Raw genomic sequence first — 18,501 nt, 5'->3', positions numbered from 1 at the left:
ATATCACGATATATTTCTTAATTTCGGTCGATACGATATAATTCCGATATCGATATGAACACTATTTATCTGAAATAGAAATCTTTTGTCACATTATAAATGCCTTTATCATCACTTTTGATCATTTTTAAGCATCCTTGCTAAATAAAAGTATTATAAATAAAATAAAATTGCAGCGCTAAATAAAATTTCTATAATTTATTTCCCAACAAAAAAAAAAATGTATACCGACTCCAAGCTTTTGAATGGAATAGTGTATAATGTTATAAAAGCTTTTTATTTCAGATAAATGCTGATCTTTGGATCTTTCTATTCATCAAAGAATCCTGAATAAATATTCTCAACTGTTTTAAATATTGATAATCGGCATATTAGAATGATTTCTGAAGATTTAAAATAACTCAAAATGTTACTGTTTTTGCTGTACTTTGGATCAAATAAATGCAGCCTTGGTGAGCAGAAGAGAATTCTTAAAAAAATAAAATAAAATAAAAAAACTTACAGTTCAAAAAATTTTGACTCGTAGTGTAGGCTGATTATATTGAAACAAATGTACTTCAGCCAGGATAAAGAATATGAAAAGTGTTCTGAGTTTTGCTGCAGAAAACAAAAAAATTGAGCAACAACAAAAACATGTTGCTGGAGACGGGCTTATTATTGAAAATGCAAACTCATTCTCTGCCAGGAGGCGGCACTTTTAAAGTGTGAAAACTAGCGGTTTCCCCGAACACTGGTAATGTTTATCGAAATATCGGAAATGTGTTTAAAAATCATTATCACCGTTATTTTAAAAAATTATATCGCGATACATAGCCTATAATTGAATTATTGTCCAGCCCTAGGAGGAGCTTGTTCATCTAATCACAACATAGGGATATTAGTGTCTCCTTACCATACTTTCATAATTCCACCATTTGTCCAACAACTTAACAAATTTATGAACTTCTTTTAATTAAAGAGTTCACAGGGAGATCTTTGTCTCCCTTTACACCTGGTAATCCATATCCTGATAATATCTGGAATGATTTGATTACACTTATACACACACAAAATGAAAACTGCACATATTACTTTAAAGGTTATCAACAAAATATGTCCATTTACAGAATTTTAAAGACATTGACTTATGATTCAAAATGCTTTCCATCATTTAGACAGATAGTCAAGTTCTTGTGATATAAATGCCACATTAAAAATATGAGTTGTCATAATATTTTACTGACAGTTTAAAAGACTTGTGTAAAAATACAAAAAAATGCAGTAAAAATATTTTAATGTTTAATATAAACAAATGACACATTAAAAATATGAATTGTTATACTATTTTACTACCAGTTTAAAAAAATTATGAAAAAAATTATGAAAAAAAATGCATAATGTTAAAAATAAAAAAAATGCCACATTAAAAGTATGAATAGTTATACTATTTTACAGACAGTTTAAAAGATTTTGGGAAAAATAATTTTAAAAAAGCATTAAAAATGTTTTAATTTTAAATATAAAATAAAAAAAGGTATGTTTAATGTACACTACTGTTCAAAGGATCCTTTTATTCACAAAGGATGCAACAAGTTAATCTAAAGTGGCAGTAAAGACTTATATTGTTACATACATATACATATATATATATATATATATATATTTCAACAAACGCTGTTCCTTTAAACTTTCTATTACAGCTTACTAATGCATTACAGTTTCCACATAAATATTAAGAAGTGTTTTCAACATTGATATAATAATAAATATTTCTTGAGCAGCGAATCGGCATATTAGAATGATTTCTAATATTACATATATTGTGCTGACCTCAAAGTTTGGAACTGAAGTCTATTTTTTGTGATCCAATCACAATGTATCTCAGGTATATTTACACCTGGCTTTTAATGTGGTTAAAGTATGTTATAGGTGGGTTTTAAAGCTTTAGATCTCCATTACTGGCCACATCAGAATTTCATAATTCTGCCAAGTGAAGAACATGAACATACATCATACACAAGCTCAGAGAGTCATTCTCACCTATGGCATGTAAAAACACACTACTTACAAAGCAGCCTTTTAGCTGCGAGACTACACTAGTTGAATAACAGAAGCAAACATCACAGCTGACCAGACTAAGTTCCCCAAGTACACCTTTTAACATGCAAAACTCGTTTTAAGAGCTGCTGAAAAAAGGAGTCCCGCAGAGCGAGCCGCTGTTTCTCATTAGGTTTGCGACTGAGTCGTCGGCGAGACCAGATCCTGACACGCGTCACATCCAATCACATTACTGGCCCGTGACGGACTGAATAATGAATGAAAAGATATTCCACAGTCTGACCCAGATGGATGTGTTTTCCTTACCTTCCAAAAAACAGCTTAACGCATCAAGAGACTAGAAGCGGGTTAACGCAATAGCCAATTTAATAGGTAAAACACAATCAACATGCATGCCAAAAAATGAGAGCCATCCAAATGGCTTTAAAACCATGAGGAGCATCATTATGACAGGGTGAAATGATCTAGATTTTACAAAAGAGCTTGTAAGGCCATGAAGAATGGGTAATCTGCATTGTATGCAGGGCGCCCGAGCCGCCACATGTAGTCACCACCCAGTAATAACAGTCTGATGCATTTTTGCAATCTGCTGCCCACTCAGGTTAGTAAACATTACACAGTGCAAAAGCTCATCACACACGAGCACAAGCACACAGATGAAGCTGGACGCAGAGATGTGCAGAGGACTGTGGTTTGCCTCTCATAAATGCAGGTTCATAAACAAAACCAGATTTAAAGGGCACGGCGGAGAGAAACACACGTCTGCACACGGGCACCTGAAGAGCAATCAAGATGCAGGTATATTTCAGGTTGATGTAGTATGACAAGAGAATTGGTTGTGCTGTGAATGGGGCTAAGGTTAACATTCCTCCTCTGCATTTAAAGAACCGGTGTAAAATGCATCTAAAATGGAGGCCTGGGACAGACAAGGTGAACATTCATCATGGCATACAGCCACACTCACTGATCTGCATATACACGCGTTCGAACGCACCTCTCCCTCTCGTGTTCCAATTCCTTCTGCCAGGCCAATACATCATTGCACTCCCAAACCAAATGAGGCAATCGCTCAAAATTATTTGCATATAAACTAATGAAACATTGCAAAGTTAAACTCTCTTGAATGTTAATTACAAATGTAATGCACAATTTGCTGATTAATGTTTCATTGCATCTTGTAAGGAGGGACGGTGGAACTTGGGGAACAGCACTGCAGCTGTACGCTAAACAGAGGAAGGTGTTTACGCTCCAGTTCAACATGTACTGCTTCAATATGAAAATAATATGATTCCTATTTTGTTTCCCTTCTGTGTGTGTGTGTATAGGAAGAGAAATAGGTATTAATGGAACATAAAATTAATAGGTATTAGGTATTAATAATGGAATATAAAATTTATAGGTATTAAAGGAATACACTAAAAAATGAAAATTTGCTAAAAAAAAAATAAAATAATGCACCCTCAGGCCATCCAAGATGTAGATGAGTTTGTTTCTTCATCAGAACAGATTTGGAGAAATGTAACATTACATCACTTGCTCACCAATGGATCCTCTGCAGTGAATGGGTGCCGTCAGAATGAGAGTCCAAACAGCTGATAAAAAAATCACAATAATCCACACCACTCCAGTCCATCAATTAATGTCTTGTGAAGCGAAAAGTTTCATAAGAAACAAACCCATCATTAATACATATTTAACTTAAAACATCACAATAATCCACACCACTCCAGTCCATCAATTAATGTCTTGTGAAGCGAAAAGTTGTATGTTTATAAGAAACAAATCCATCATTAATACATATTTAACTTCAAACCGTTGTTTCTGGCTCAAATACGAGTTCTCCATCCATAATATTGCTTTCTCCAGTGAAAAAGTTGTCTTGTCTGAATCAGAAGTGAAATATGCACAGATCAAGCACCATTTACAAACAAAAACTGTCCAAAATAGTTCTAAACAAATATGTTGGTGGATTTTGACGTGAGAGGACAACAGAGGATGGACTTTTTCCACTGGAGGAAGTGTTATTATGGATTATGTTTTTGTATTTTGGCCAGAAACAATGGTTTAAAGTTAAATGCCTTGATGATTTTCACTTCACAAAACACAAGACACGAATTTTCAGCACATTTTCATTTTTGGGTGAACTATTCCTTTAAGTGTGCTAATGAGTTCAGACATTTAAGTTTGTCATTATGATAACTGATAACCAAAAATATGATATATGATAATCCTCACGTGTATATATTTTCTGTATTCCGTCTATGTTCATGCCCAGAAATGTTTGTTTTAAGAATACAGTTTAGTTGGCATCCTGCTCATTGGCTGTTGGCACAGAATGAGAATTTGCACAAGGAGGAAGAGGGTCATCTGGCACTGCTGCATGTAGAGCAGAAAGAGGCATTGACGTCAATAATGCATGATCAATCTATTAATCCTTATTAATTATTCATGCTCTCAAAACTAGACAGGAAGGCAAGGTGTGAAATGTATGTCATCGTGTTTGTTTGTTTTTTGGCCGAACAGACACTATTTTTATTCTATTTCAACACTCAACCCAGGTTTCTGAAGCCTGTCGTAATCACTTTAGCTGGCAGCTGGAATACCTGGCGTTGTAACGTGATCCTCTCTGACCTTTTTTTTTTGCATAGAGAATTTGCATAGATAGAGAATTTGCATTGATAGAGGTCTTGAAAGGGTCATAGGATGCCCATTTTCCACAAGTTGATATGATACTTTACCAGATTTTTAAAAAAAACACTGGGTGGATTTTTATCATTATAGGGTGGTTGTGTACACACACTGCCAACACACATTTCAGTTCAAACAACTTGTAAAAGTGCATGTACCATCCTATGACCCCTTAAAGGCAGATAATCACCCAAGTTCCCTAGTACAAATCAAATTATGATTTGTTGCAATGGGGATTATGGCTAGTGAATGTTCTGAGTGCAAAATTTCTTCCTCCACACAATCATCACTGAACATCTGGTGTACACACAAAATTATGCTCAATAGCCAGTAAATTTTACGTATAATTAATTTAGTCTGTACCGATGTCAACAGACACACAACACCAGAATTAAACAAGCAGTTCAGAAGATATGCTGCTGAACAAAAACAGAGGTTACACCAAAATATAATAAAGTTCATGAGATCTACAACACCTGAACCTTATCGCTTTAAACTTGCATAAAATGTCATGAATGGAGCTTGGTATCCAAAACATGCCTATTCACTAAAACAAGTTGCCAACAATGATTTTAAAAATCCTTAAAAACTGCATATAGAATGCAACTTGGGGTTAGCCGTACAACTTGGAAACTTATCTTCAACTTGGAAACTTTTAAAACGACATTCCCTGTTAAGCAAATAAAATGCATCTGTGAGAAACAGTTGCTTCATTAGATAATAATAAACCTGAAAATGATAAAACCTGTAAATAAAGCAGGAAAAAAGGTAGCTGTTTCATTCTGTTGTATGTCATCATCTGAGCATCGAACAACAGAATGCTGTGCAATATGGCGGAATTCAAAAATATTAAATAAGAATATGCCACATTCGACTTGGACACTGTTGGGCACAAACACGAAAAGAGAATTACAAAAACTCTCACCAGTTACAGGAACGATGAGGCCTCCTGTCTCCACACACATAAGGGCCCCACCTACAATTAAAAGTACAGCAAAGACTTAGAAATAGTGTTATAGGACATATTATTTTGATTTTTGTTGTCATTGTTTTGACACAGAACACATTTTCCAGCTAAGCACGTTTGGAAACCATTGGCATTACCCTCAAGTAGAAACAAAGGCCTGAACAGATTTTATACCACACATCTGTTGTGAATAAGAATGGGCATTGTTCTTATTCTGTGTACTAGAAGTGTGTGTAATGCATTCATGTGTTCCTCTGCTTGACTGACTAACTGACTGATGGATTGATTGGCAGTGGCAGGCCTGACTTATTCATTTGGGGCTAGAGGCAGGTTGTCAGGCTGGTTCATTGGGGTTCTGGGAGAGTGCCGGTCCTGCGTCTGGCCCTGGAGGGGGGCTGGCCCACTCAGGCATAGCCGAGCAATGGGAGACTGCAGCTGTTCTCCCTGGTGTTGACCACTTTTTATCCCACTGCCTGTTCTGGACCCTGACAGACCAGACACAGTCTGCTACGCCCGGCTACACGCAAACCTTTGCCACCACAATACAAAACTGCTCACACAAACACACATTATCACACACATGCAAAGCCACAGAGGAAAGAACAAGGTATTACTTAAGTGTATGAGAGATTCTCTTCTTTTCACACTGTAGCCTTTGGTTTCAAACCACGGTATTAATGTGAGAACACTAGCGACACTGTTTAACCCTTGATTTTTCCCTCTATTGCAAACACACAATCTTAATATGCAAAGAGAGATGAAGAATCAGAGCCGTTTCTAAGGAGATAAAGACAGAAATCACCTACTTTATATAATAAGCTAATCAAAAGCAGTTCATGTAGTGCTGTGGTTCTCAAACTGGGGTACGCGTACCCCTGGGGGTACGTGAGGTGACGGAGGGGGTACGCGAACAAAATTCTGAGTTTTGGCATTCATTTAATTCTACCCCAACTTAAAGTAACATTAAAACCGAACATGTATTTCTGACAACCAAAATGCCGCTTCTAATGTAAAAACAGGAAAATGTTTTTGACGTAAACGGTCAAATACATGATATAAATAAATAATAAATAATAGTTCCAACGAAATCCGTATCATCTGGTGTGCGTCTCCAAGCAACATACAACGGTGTTTCATTAGTGAACGAATCTGCGGCTTTGAACGATTTGGAGAGTCAGTTATTAACAACCCATTCATAACTACAGCATTTTGCTTCATTACTGAATGAATGAATGAATAAATGACGCAACGCCTGGCTCATTAAGACTTCGACTTGCCTCCACCTATTGGCGGTTTTATTTTTAAATCTACAAGTATCACTTCGATTTGCCATCATTTATTGCTTTATTTTTTATATTAATAATACACTTAATGGAATGTTAAGAATATGACATAAAACATGACATAAGATACAATTAATAAGGATAGAAAATCTTTGCCTCTATAAATTAAAAAATGCACCTGTAAATCAATTTAAGGGGGCAAATAATGTCCTTTAATAGAAAAGGTGTAACTGCGGTCTAAGTGGAAGAGAGGGGGTACGCATAAGCATTTTAAATGCCCCAGGGGGTATGCCGCTGTAAAAAGTTTGAGAACCACTGATGTAGTGTATGCACAAGATAACTGATGCATTGATTGGTAAATAATTGTATCACTGTCACTGTAATTCTTCCAAAAATGTGTAATTTATCTAGAATGTGTAATGTCTAAGTATTTTGGTCAATATACTGTTTAGTCAGTATGTTTCATTTAAGTTCATCTAACCGTTTTTCAGCTAATATGGCTTAAAAGAGCTGTCAGTTAGCAAGAACTTAAAATAATATACTTATATTAACAAGTTTACATTTACATTTTTCTAATGGTTTGAAAGAAGTCTCTTATGCTCACCAAGACTGCATTTTTTTATAGAAAAATAGAAAGTTCATTTTTTTCAGCATTTATTTGAAGTATGACTTTTTTTTTCTTGTAACAATGTAAAAGTCTTCATTGAATTCAACCAATGACACTGGTTCTGTTATCGGCATGCTCTAATACTTAAGCTACTGGAATGCTAATACCGTTTTATTGAATTCACAAAAAATGGTCTAATTTGATTTGTTAAAGAAAAAAAAATTGATTTGTTAAAAAAAAATATTTCCTCAGACACTTTCTGGACATTATAACAAAACCATTAGTTATGTAGGCGACAACAAATTACACTAATCTCAAAACATGAATCAAATGAGCTCAAATGTCAGGGCATGTCAAAACATCTCAAGGGCCCCAAAATCACCTCAGACCCCAGGGGGTTAAAAAAAATGGCAGAAAAAGGTATAAAGAAGTGATTAAAAAACAGGTATAAATACCATGTTATGCATGGTTAGGTTTTGAATCTGATTTGCAGTCTGTACTGAAAGTGGCCAGATAAAAACACAGTGTATCACAAAATAATACACAAATAATGTATAAGATGTCACAGTATTTTAACAGTATAAAATAAAAGTGAAGCTGGGAGCATCTGAGGGTTCGGTTCCTTGCTCAAGGACACCTCAGTCGTGGTATTGAAGGTGAAAGAGAGTGCTGTTCATTTCCTCCCCCCACCTACAATCCCTGTAAGGCTAAGGCTCAAACCCGCAACCTTCGGGTTATAAGTCCGACTCTCTAACCATTAGGCCACGATTACCTAAATGTAATAAGTCTACCATTACTTTGTAAATTGCCATACACTCTCAGAAAAAAAAGATACAAAAGCTGCCACTGGAGCGGTACCCTTTCAAAAGATATTATGTACCATTAAGAGAAAAAAAAACACCAGGGCTCCAGACTCATTCTTCCCACTGGTCGCTCTTTTGCGACTTAACTTTCTTAGTTGGTCGCACGAGCACATGATTTGGTCACTACATATATATATATATATATAATTTTTTTTTGCGCTACAACATGGGATTAATCAATGCATGCTGATGAACTTTTATCATAGTTTATAGTTAAATGGAAATGAAAGTGGTTAACATTCAACCCGTTCCTTTTCATCAGTAATATTATTTGTGATTTGAATTCTGTGAATGGGAGTTCCTCTTTTGCTATGTTATAAGCCGGGCTTCGGGTGCTTTCACTTACGAATTCGCGATCTTGTTGTCACGTTTTACAAGAAAAGATAATTGTCTGTTTTGCTTACATACATCTACACACCTTTCCCTTTTTAAGACTAAAACAAAAGATTGATTCATCGTCTTAATTAAAAAGCACAACAACAATAAAACAGTAAGATGACAAACTAGCTTACAAAACGTTTATTAACAAAAACAATGAGGAATGGCATACACCACATGCTGTATTATATACCGACTAATAAATTACAGAACGTTTAGCAAACACTGAGGAATCAAATAAAAATAATAATAAATAAAAGAGAGCCTCCTTAGCGTAATGTGAGATAAACAGCAAAGATAAGCTTTTCAAAATGAAAAAAAAAAAACAGAAACTTAAAACTAAACTTGCTGTCTGTGACAGTGCTTGCATGTTCACCTTCTCTGGTTTAAGAAGCGGTCTTTTACTTTAGCTTGAAAACCATCCATCGTTTCCTCAACATTCGCATCATTTTTGCTGCGCACACCTTCGCGCTTGTGCTGACGCGGCGAGTATAAACCAGGCTCAAGCGCTACACAGTTCAAACGAGTAGCGCGGTTTCGTTATGCTTTCAGTTTCGTTTGCCGTTTGACGTTTCTCATAAAAACAGAGACTGACTGGATGCACCGTTAACGAAATCGCCTATGCATTAATTTTAAATATAATTATATAAAAATTTTGCAGTCGCACTAGCAGGAAAAATGGTCACAAAATGTGACTATTTGGTCGCAGTCTGGAGCCCTGCACACACACACACACACGGCACAGAACATGGCAAGGAAAACGTGTAATGGCAAAGGATGAGAGTTGGAGGATGGGGAAGAACTGTCATCACGGAGACAAACTGAGATGTAATTAATAAAATAATGTTAGCGCCATCCTCCATTTCCCGTTTCATGGCAGCAACAAGAGGGAGCAACACTTAGCTCCACACTGCTGCCTTCATAATCTATTCTCTCTGATTGTCCCTGATTCTCTCTCTTTATTTCCCCTTCATTGCTCGACAAGCCATCGTTAACAAGCTCAACCAGCCGCTAATACATCAACTGCTTCTCCTTGTCAGGCCGGCCACTTGGCCACATCACACGCAATTACGCCACTTTGCACAAGGCCTGTTTTGCATATAAGAAATACATCACGAACCGGGCTCCCCACAATCTTTGATTCTCTTTGAAAAACGTGAGCCGGGATCTGGTGGAAAGAGCTTCAATGCCAGGGTATAAAGGTATCTTCTGTGTATGACCGCTTATTTTTGATGCGTGTGAAATTCCATCTGTTTGGTACGTGTTTAAGTGTGCATTCAAAGATAACAAGCGGGAGGAAAAAACAGAGCCTTGACGCTTATGCATACATAGCGAATATCCAATGGTGGCACGGCATCGCATTTCCGTCTGATTTTCAAAGGAAGTAATGAATATTTAAATATGCATAGAACTGACAGGCTAACCTATAAAGAATCTGAATGAATAATAAGAGTCGGCTCCTTTGTTGCAAACTTTTCTTGACACCGCCTCGTAAATCAGAAGAAATAAAGGGAAGGAAGAGAGGAATGTGAAGAAATTGAGCAGGAAGTCGAGAGTTTGAAATTAAAGAATTAGTCAGACAAAGTGACTGACAGGAAATCAAATTTATAGGTTAAAAGAAAAGATAGGACACAGTGGTGGAGAAACTTCTGAAGCATTATTTCAAGCTGTTGTTGCCGAAAAGACAGTGTAACACAGAATAATAGCAAACATAAGTAGATATAATAGATGAAATAGTGTTTTATAAAATAAAAATACATTTAATAAAACAAATAAATATTAATAAAATAAAAATCACATAAAATAATAAAATAAAAAATATCTTTATAAAAAAAGAGGAATGTGAAGAAATTGAGCAGGAAGTCGAGAGTTTGAAATTAAAGAATTAGTCAGACAAAGTGACTGACAGGAAATCAAATTTATAGGTTAAAAGAAAAGATAGGACACAGTGGTGGAGAAACTTCTGAAGCATTATTTCAAGCTGATCCAACATGCCTCGGTCCACTCCATTTAACCGCTGAGATGCTGAATGGGCTACAACAGTCCTTGGGATTGTTTGCTGCTTGTTTTCTCTTTGACTGGTCTCTTTGAAGTATGCGGCTTCAAATGAAGCAGCACAGGTCATATTCACTTATTTTCAAATGGCAAATATTTACAGCAGCAATTTAAAGGCTTTGAGAAGCTCATTTGTTTGTGGGGTTTGTGTGTAGTTAGATTCCACAACCCACATATTCCCTCAAGCAGGTTTACATAGTTTTCAAGCTTTCTTCGTGGGACTTTTTTAGCAACAACACACAAATGTTAGCAAATGCTTAGTTAGTCCGGCCAACAGCTGGGTAGGGAAAAGATGGGTTGTGTTTTATTTAGAAGATGCTTTTCATCCAGAGAATCTTACTGGAGAAACCTGGGGTTTGACTGAAAAAGCATTAGCAACTGTGCTATTTTTCAGTGGCTAAACCTGTTGTGCCACAGTAATAGGACATGGAGACAGTACTGATTAGATAAAAAGAGATAAAAGATTAGAAAAAAGGGTCACACTTTATTTTAATGTCCAATTCTCACTATTAACCAACTATTAACTATGATTTTTGCCTCAATGAGCTCCTAATTTGCTGCTTATTAATAGTTAGTGAGGTAGTTGTTAAGATTAGGATTAAGGGATCTAAAATATGGTCATGCAGAATAAACCATTAATATGTGCTTTATAAGTACTAATGAACAGCCAATATGAGTGTAATATGCATGATAATAAACAACTAGTTAATAGTGAGAATTGGTCCTTAAATTCGCAAATTTATCTCTTTATAAAAAATATAATTATTATAAAATATAAATATAATACATAAAACATACAATTAATAAAATGTAATTTAGTAATTTCTTCAAAGACCAAACATTTTAATATTATTGCAATCTAAATTTTTGCTTCAAGTCTTTGATTTATCCATTTGTTTCAATTTAAAAAATGGCCGCAATTTTTTTTTTTATCAAAATGACATAATTGGATATTCTAGTAAAAACGACAGACTTTGCAATAGACGTATGCAGAACTTTTCCAATCGTGCTTAAGCCCAGCTCCTGCAAGCTCACGTTCATCTGCCTTCACTTTTAAGCACAATGTCCACTTCTCAAAATCCACTCACCGATGCACAGAACCAATTCCCCACCCAACCTACACTCAGATGTACGTCACAATATGTAAGAAAAGATCTATCACTACTTTGGTTCCAAGAGAAGAAACTCCAAGATAGGTTGGGAATGTCCTACATCTCCAAGCACATGAATGGCTGATATCGCTTGGCTTTGATCAATGCAGATGAAAGACAAAAAAACAAGGTCACAAGAACATGAATGCATGCATGCTGGCACATGGAATGCTACTATCTCGTTCAGGAACATATGGGAGCACCTCAAATCTCTGAGTGCCAGAGGTTCTGCTGGATCCGATAAAGAACAGAGTTCACCAAGCCTCACTGTGACTAATGACCCAAGCAAGCCCACCCCCCTCCTCCCAGCCCTTATATCAGCTCCTATGACATTTAAAGCAGTAAATGCCAGTGGCTGCTGGTGAGGAGGGAAGGATATCTAATGGAAAGCAAAGGAGGCAGCGCAGCTGATTCAATCATAACGGCTAATAAAGCCCCTCATCATGGGTCGCTAATATCATAGGCGCTCAATCCACGCCAAATGAGACCCGGAGAGATCACAATAACACAAACACACACAGAGAGCTGATCTTGGATCAGCTAATCGGCACATTCGTACACAGTCCAATGACTCTGCACTAGGCCAAGCAAAGGTTTCGGTCCAGAGTCACAAACACAAGCTCGTGGCTTTCTAAAGACTCCAAATTAGGAAGCTCAGATAGGGCTTCTTCATCTTTTTCCCAATCCTCACTTAACGTTACTCTTCGCACACTGATAAGAGAAACGCCGCTTCGCGTTAACTCCATGACATAATGTGCTGCTAATTGAAGCATCACTGAAAAAAATATTTCAGTAAGCTATTTGGAAAAATCACAAAGTTCTGTCCAGAATGTAGCCTATAAATTAAAAAATAATTTCTCCTCCCATGTTCCATGTCGCTCTACCTCCCTGCCTACTGATGGAATAAATCATGGTGGCACGATAGTTTTAATGGCTTTTTAATGAGTCTAATGTTTTCTGTTTTAATGAACTTCTTACATCAGCTTTAATCATTCTGAAGGAATGAGAAATGATTGAGGAATGGCCTACATTAATTTAATTTACTGTTCAATCTGCCCAGCAGTCTCCTCCAACCAGAAACAACAGAGCGAGAGGGGGGAACAGGATGACAAAGGAACTTGTCTGGTCTGATCTGCAGAGGCAAACAAGTGTAATTTACGACACAACATTAAAGGCTTGTTGTTTCTTCCTTATCACCAATTAAATAGCTTTGTCGTGACCCATTGATTTGGGTTAAAATCCCACAAAATAAAGTGTGGCTTAGAGCATCAATGCGTTAATCAATCTAGACAGCTGCTTGTTCCTCTGGTATGAGTATGTCAATCACATTGAAAAACACCGGGGATCGGGCTGACGGGGATGGAGAGCCCTGGAATGGATAAGATGCTGTCAACTGATTTAGACTCGGCATTAATTCTTCAGGCACCTGCCTGTCCACCATGCATTTCATTTAGAGGAGGCAAAACTAATAAACACCTGTCATCCTAAGTGTTATCATTAGTATAACACAATTTACATTTATCCAATTGTATTCAGTTTAATTTGCAGCAAACATGTGTGCATGTCTGTATAGAAGCCTTCCAGCATGTGTTACCTCAAAGATCTGAGTCGTTGATTCGTTTATTACAGTCTCAGAGCTTTAAAAGCATGGGACGGTGATACGCTTTATTATTATGGCCCCCCCAAAAAATAAAGGTCTATGAAAAAAAAAAAAAAAAGATCCTGGCACATTCTCTGCTGAATTCCATAAACCATGAATCACCTGAATGCCATAAACACAGATAAAGGGTTAAACAAAAAGAGAACTAAAAATAAAAGAAAAATGTAATCTTCAGTAAGCTTGTTTTCTTATATAGTGAGGGGCTTTGATTTGATTGCTTGATCAGTCTGTAGCTGTTTTAATAGGGCAACAAACTTCAAAGCTATCCTCATTAGCCTCCAACACTCCTCATCACAGCACTGTTGAATATTTAAGACTTAAGATCAATGATTTCTTTTCTCACTTGCATGATATACACATTACAATTAGCCTTTCCCTCCTCACAGCCAGTGCCACCACCAACAGTTTTAATTTCAAACTTCAAGATTTCCCTCTTTACATGCAAAATTGGTCCTTAAATCCGCTTGAAAGGTGAATGGTTGTATAAAGTCCTTAATTACCATTATGTTCAAAAGTATAAAAAAAAATAATCCCTTACTGATCCAGAAGGCGTTTTGCCATTTAGCCACCCAACAGGAAAGTGCATTATCTCTACACACAGGATGTAGAAAATTCAATATCCAGACGCCACCAGAACACCACCTATCAAGGATTAAGGTTCCCTAATGAATTAACATGACTCACTTGCACCCTGTCTGTCTCGCCAAGCATTTTTTTTTTTTTACGTGAGAGCGCATCAAATGACATAAAAAGTTATACATAACCAGTCACTATGTCTAACTTTAACTGTTCAAACGTGTGGGGTCAGTGAGGTATTTTCAGTTATATTCATTCAATTTATCAAAAGTGGCAATAAAGAGATGTATAATCTTACAAAAAAATTTAGTTTCAAATAAATGTTGTTCTTTTGAACTTTCTATTCATCAAATAATCCTGAAAAAAAAATGTATCACAATTTAAAAAAAAAATATTAAGCAGTGCATGTTTCTTGATCAGCAAATCAGCATATTAGAATGATTTCTGAAGGATCATGTGACACTGAAGACTGGAGTAATGATGCTGAAAATTCAGCTTTGCATCACAGGAATAAATTACATAAAAAAAAACATTAAAATAGAAAAAAAGAGTTTTAAATTGTAATGTTTTAAATTAATGTTTTTACTGTAAATAAATGCAGCCTGGGAGATGATAAAAGTCTTCTTTCAAATGCATAAGAAAATTCGGTCACATTTTAGTTTGTGGAACAATTCTCACTATTAACTAAGAATTTTGCCTCAAACTCCTAATTTGCTGCTTATAAATAGTTGATAAGGTAGTTGTTAAGTTTAGGTATGGGATAGGATTAAAGGATCTAAAATATGATCATCCAGAATAAAGCATTCTTATGTGTTTTAGAAGTGCTAATAAACAGCCAATATGCTTTTAATAAGCATGCTTATAGCAACAATAGTGAGGATTACCGAATTACCAAAAATTCTTACCCACCACAGACTTCTGAATGGTAAATATGACATTTCAATGGTAGTGTATGTGTGTGTACATATTTATAAAAATATATAATAAAAATAAAACAAAATCTATGAAATAGCAGGCTTTATACTATATGAAAACCACTATGGCACAAAGGCAATTTTGAGGGGTATTGAGGTATTCAAGCTTTCCCCAGTTGTTGTGTGAAATGATGGTTCTTCAGATTATGTGGATTTTGCTGGAAAATTTTATTTATTTATTTATTTTTGCTTAAAGCATTAATATTAGGTCAACCTGCATTCATACTGTTTCCATCTTTATCCATCATTATAACTTTGCTGAAGGCCAAACCAAGGACAAGCCAGTAATCGGACACAAGTGCAAATCCCAATTTCAGCTGAAGGTTTTTATAGGGCTGCTCTCATCCCCTGTGGCTGCAATTGCTTTGTGTTACTTTAAATGTTTGTCCTTTATGGATGTGGCTGCAAAGTTCAGCTCCACTAGCCATATAACACATCACTGCGATCCTTATAGGAAAAGCTGAGGGATGTTTAATGACCCAGCACTGTATCTCTCAGTGGCTACTGACCAGATGAAGGTGATTAACACTGACATGCATACACAAATACACATTAAAATACACAAACATTCAGTGACACAAGCAGCACTCTGTTTGTGCACGTGTAAGTGTGAGCTGTATCTCACTTTCAGCTGCCATGATTACAGTGTGTGCAGGTCAGCGCTCCCACTCAGAGCAAACAATTTACATTTCCATTTGTTTTCCCAGAACCACAGCCCAGAGACAGGGACGAGGCCTCTCCGAAGCAGCTCAAAGGGTTTGATTACCATGCTGCAAAAACATTGCAGTAACTTTGTGCACTGAAAGAAAAATAAATGAGAAAAACAAAATAAATGAAAGAAGATGTTTCGGCTGAGCTGCAGTGTGACGGTCATGCGGTATATTTATCGGCTTTGCCTTGCACTGATAGGACCACACTATCTCAAAGCACTGATGACACGACAAGGAATACCTTAACTTCAAATGTGAAATTTATGTATTTCAGTTCATCGAGAACAGTAATCAATATACCAGAACTACAAAACGTAACTTTTCCAAGTTGTTAAGTTTACGTATTGGGTAGGATTAGGGATGTACAATATGGTCATGTAGAATAATTGCTTTATATGTACTAATAAAAAGCCCATATGTTAGGCATGCTAATAAGCAACTAGTTAATACTGAGAATTGGTCCATATACTAAAATATTACCATATGACAAATAATTGTAAGAGAGACGATGGGGTGTGTCAACTGCAGAAAAAAAGGCCCAAAGATGTTTTGAACAGTATAAGCACCACTGCTCTAAATGTACCGGCAGATAGAAGAGTGAAAATTAAGTGATGTGACGATGAAGTCAAACTTTCAGAGAGTTTATTCCCAGAAGTGCAAAAATGAAGGTTTCCCACTGGTGTGTCAATGGTATTTACAGTGAAAGTCCAAAAATAGATTAAAAAAAAAATAATTACAAAATAACAAAAAAATACATAATAAATTAACCTTAAAAAATGTTCAAAAGTTATATACAAACAAACTTTTGGCTATGCCAATAAACTGACCCAAAAGACAGCAATTCAGTTTCATAACTACCTCTCGTGAAAAGCGCTGTACAAATAAACTTGAATTGAATTGAATAACTACACTTCAAATCACAATACGAGTTTCCTAACAACTCTGAGAGGCCATCTTAAAAAGGCAAAGCCCCTCTTACTTGCACTAAACCATCTGGAAATTAAAGGTAAAGACAAATAAATATGCTTTAACAGCAACTGTTATAATAATACAAAAACAAAAATATATATATATATATTTTTTTTTTTACAGTGAAAATAACTGCCTGTAATTATAAGTTTGTACATAATTTTTTTTTCCTTCAAAATAAAATTTGTAATATTGTGATTTGCTGTAAGCTTGTCCCCATGAAAAAAATGAATAGGAATAATATTTCCACAACCAAGATTGATGTCATTGCACTCTATCATGATGAGTTTTAGCTGTGTGCAGTTACTTACTTTCCATATGGTCTGACATTTAGAATCCACATGGTGGACATTATAATTTTCTTTATTTTAGATAGAAAAGGGAACCTGAGTTTTACCTATTAAGAACTAAATGGCAGGGGAAAAATCTTAACAACTTAGCAACCACAATGTCATAGCGAGTGTAGTATGCCAGTATGAGATAGTAGGTTTGAGTGTCAGTGAATAAATGAGTGTGTGAGCGACTGGAGGAATGAGTGAAGGAGAGCAATAGTTACTGTAAATAGTGACTAAGGCAGGTATTGGAGGTCTGATTGGAGAGATGGGATTGCGAAGGGTTATTTAGAGAGCTGCCAAAGCCTGTCACTCCTCATCGTTGTTCAATTACACTCCTCACCTGCAGCACCCACCGAAACAGCTCATCTTTTTAAATCATGAATATCGCTGAAATACAATTTCACTTTGACTACGGGCCACTCCACCTGTCGTTATGCTGGCGGTACTTGCTTTGTGGAGCAGAAGTGATTTTAAAAGAGAGAGAAAGAAATGGAGAATACCTTCTCTACAGGCCTATTCAACCTCAACAATGAGTCTCCTTCTGACTGTGTAAGAGTGATCAGATTGCATGCAGAAAATACAATGTTTGAGAAAGAGAAAACCAAGAATGAAAACCGTAAAATCTAGTACACCCTAATAAAATGTCCCGAAGACATGGAAACAGGGCAGGCACATACAGAAAAGCCAGTGCACAGTAGTAATGTCTGATTCATGAACAAATTCTTGTTTTAAATCATTTCTTATTGCTCAAAGGGTTAGTTCACCCAAAAAATGAAAATTCTGTCATCATGTACTCACCCTCAAGTTGTTCCAAACCTGTATCAGTTTCTTTATTCTGCTGAACATAAAAGAAAGATATTTTGAAGAATGTTAGTAACCAAACAGTTGACGGTAGCCATTGACTTCCATATTATTTTTTCCCCATACTATAGAAAGTCAATTGCTACCATCAACTGTCTGGTTTGGAACAACTTCAGAGTAAGTAAATAGTGACCATTTGTGGATCAAAAATCATTATATATATATATATATTATAGAAATTAACACCCGCCAACCCGCCAAATGCGGGTAAAAATCAGCTGTGGCGGGTAACGCTGTCAAATCACTAGCCAATTTGGCGGGTTACTTTTCGTAAATTATGTTCACTCATTAATTTCTTGGGGAAGTTCTGCGCAGGTTTAGCGCAAATACTGAACTCGTGAGACATCATGACATTATCGAGTATATTGCAAAAGCTAAACAAAACAC

At 36.1% G+C, this 18,501-nt stretch overlaps 1 long non-coding RNA gene across 2 annotated transcripts in view; it reads right to left on the bottom strand.

The window, feature by feature from the left end:
* The window catches only part of LOC107751926 (uncharacterized), a 264,468-nt gene that overhangs the window by 160,284 nt on the left and 85,683 nt on the right, over nucleotides 1-18,501 (bottom strand). Inside the window, exons 3-4 of one of the 2 annotated variants that reach the window (XR_001641312.1) lie at nucleotides 5,651-5,701; nucleotides 5,332-5,395 (exon numbers count right to left, since the gene is read on the bottom strand). This is a non-coding gene — a long non-coding RNA (uncharacterized LOC107751926). Of the gene's footprint in view, nucleotides 1-5,331; nucleotides 5,396-5,650; nucleotides 5,702-18,501 lie in introns of those variants that run through there. The other variant, XR_001641311.1, reaches the window with a different exon arrangement.

The sequence above is a fragment of the Sinocyclocheilus rhinocerous genome, unplaced genomic scaffold, assembly GCF_001515625.1.
Source record: "Sinocyclocheilus rhinocerous isolate Xijiao unplaced genomic scaffold, SAMN03320098_v1.1 scaffold662, whole genome shotgun sequence".
In the NCBI taxonomy this organism is placed as follows: Eukaryota; Metazoa; Chordata; class Actinopteri; order Cypriniformes; family Cyprinidae; genus Sinocyclocheilus; species Sinocyclocheilus rhinocerous.
The sequence above is the reverse complement of the archived record's forward strand: the minus strand, read 5'-3'. Positions and strand labels throughout refer to the sequence as shown.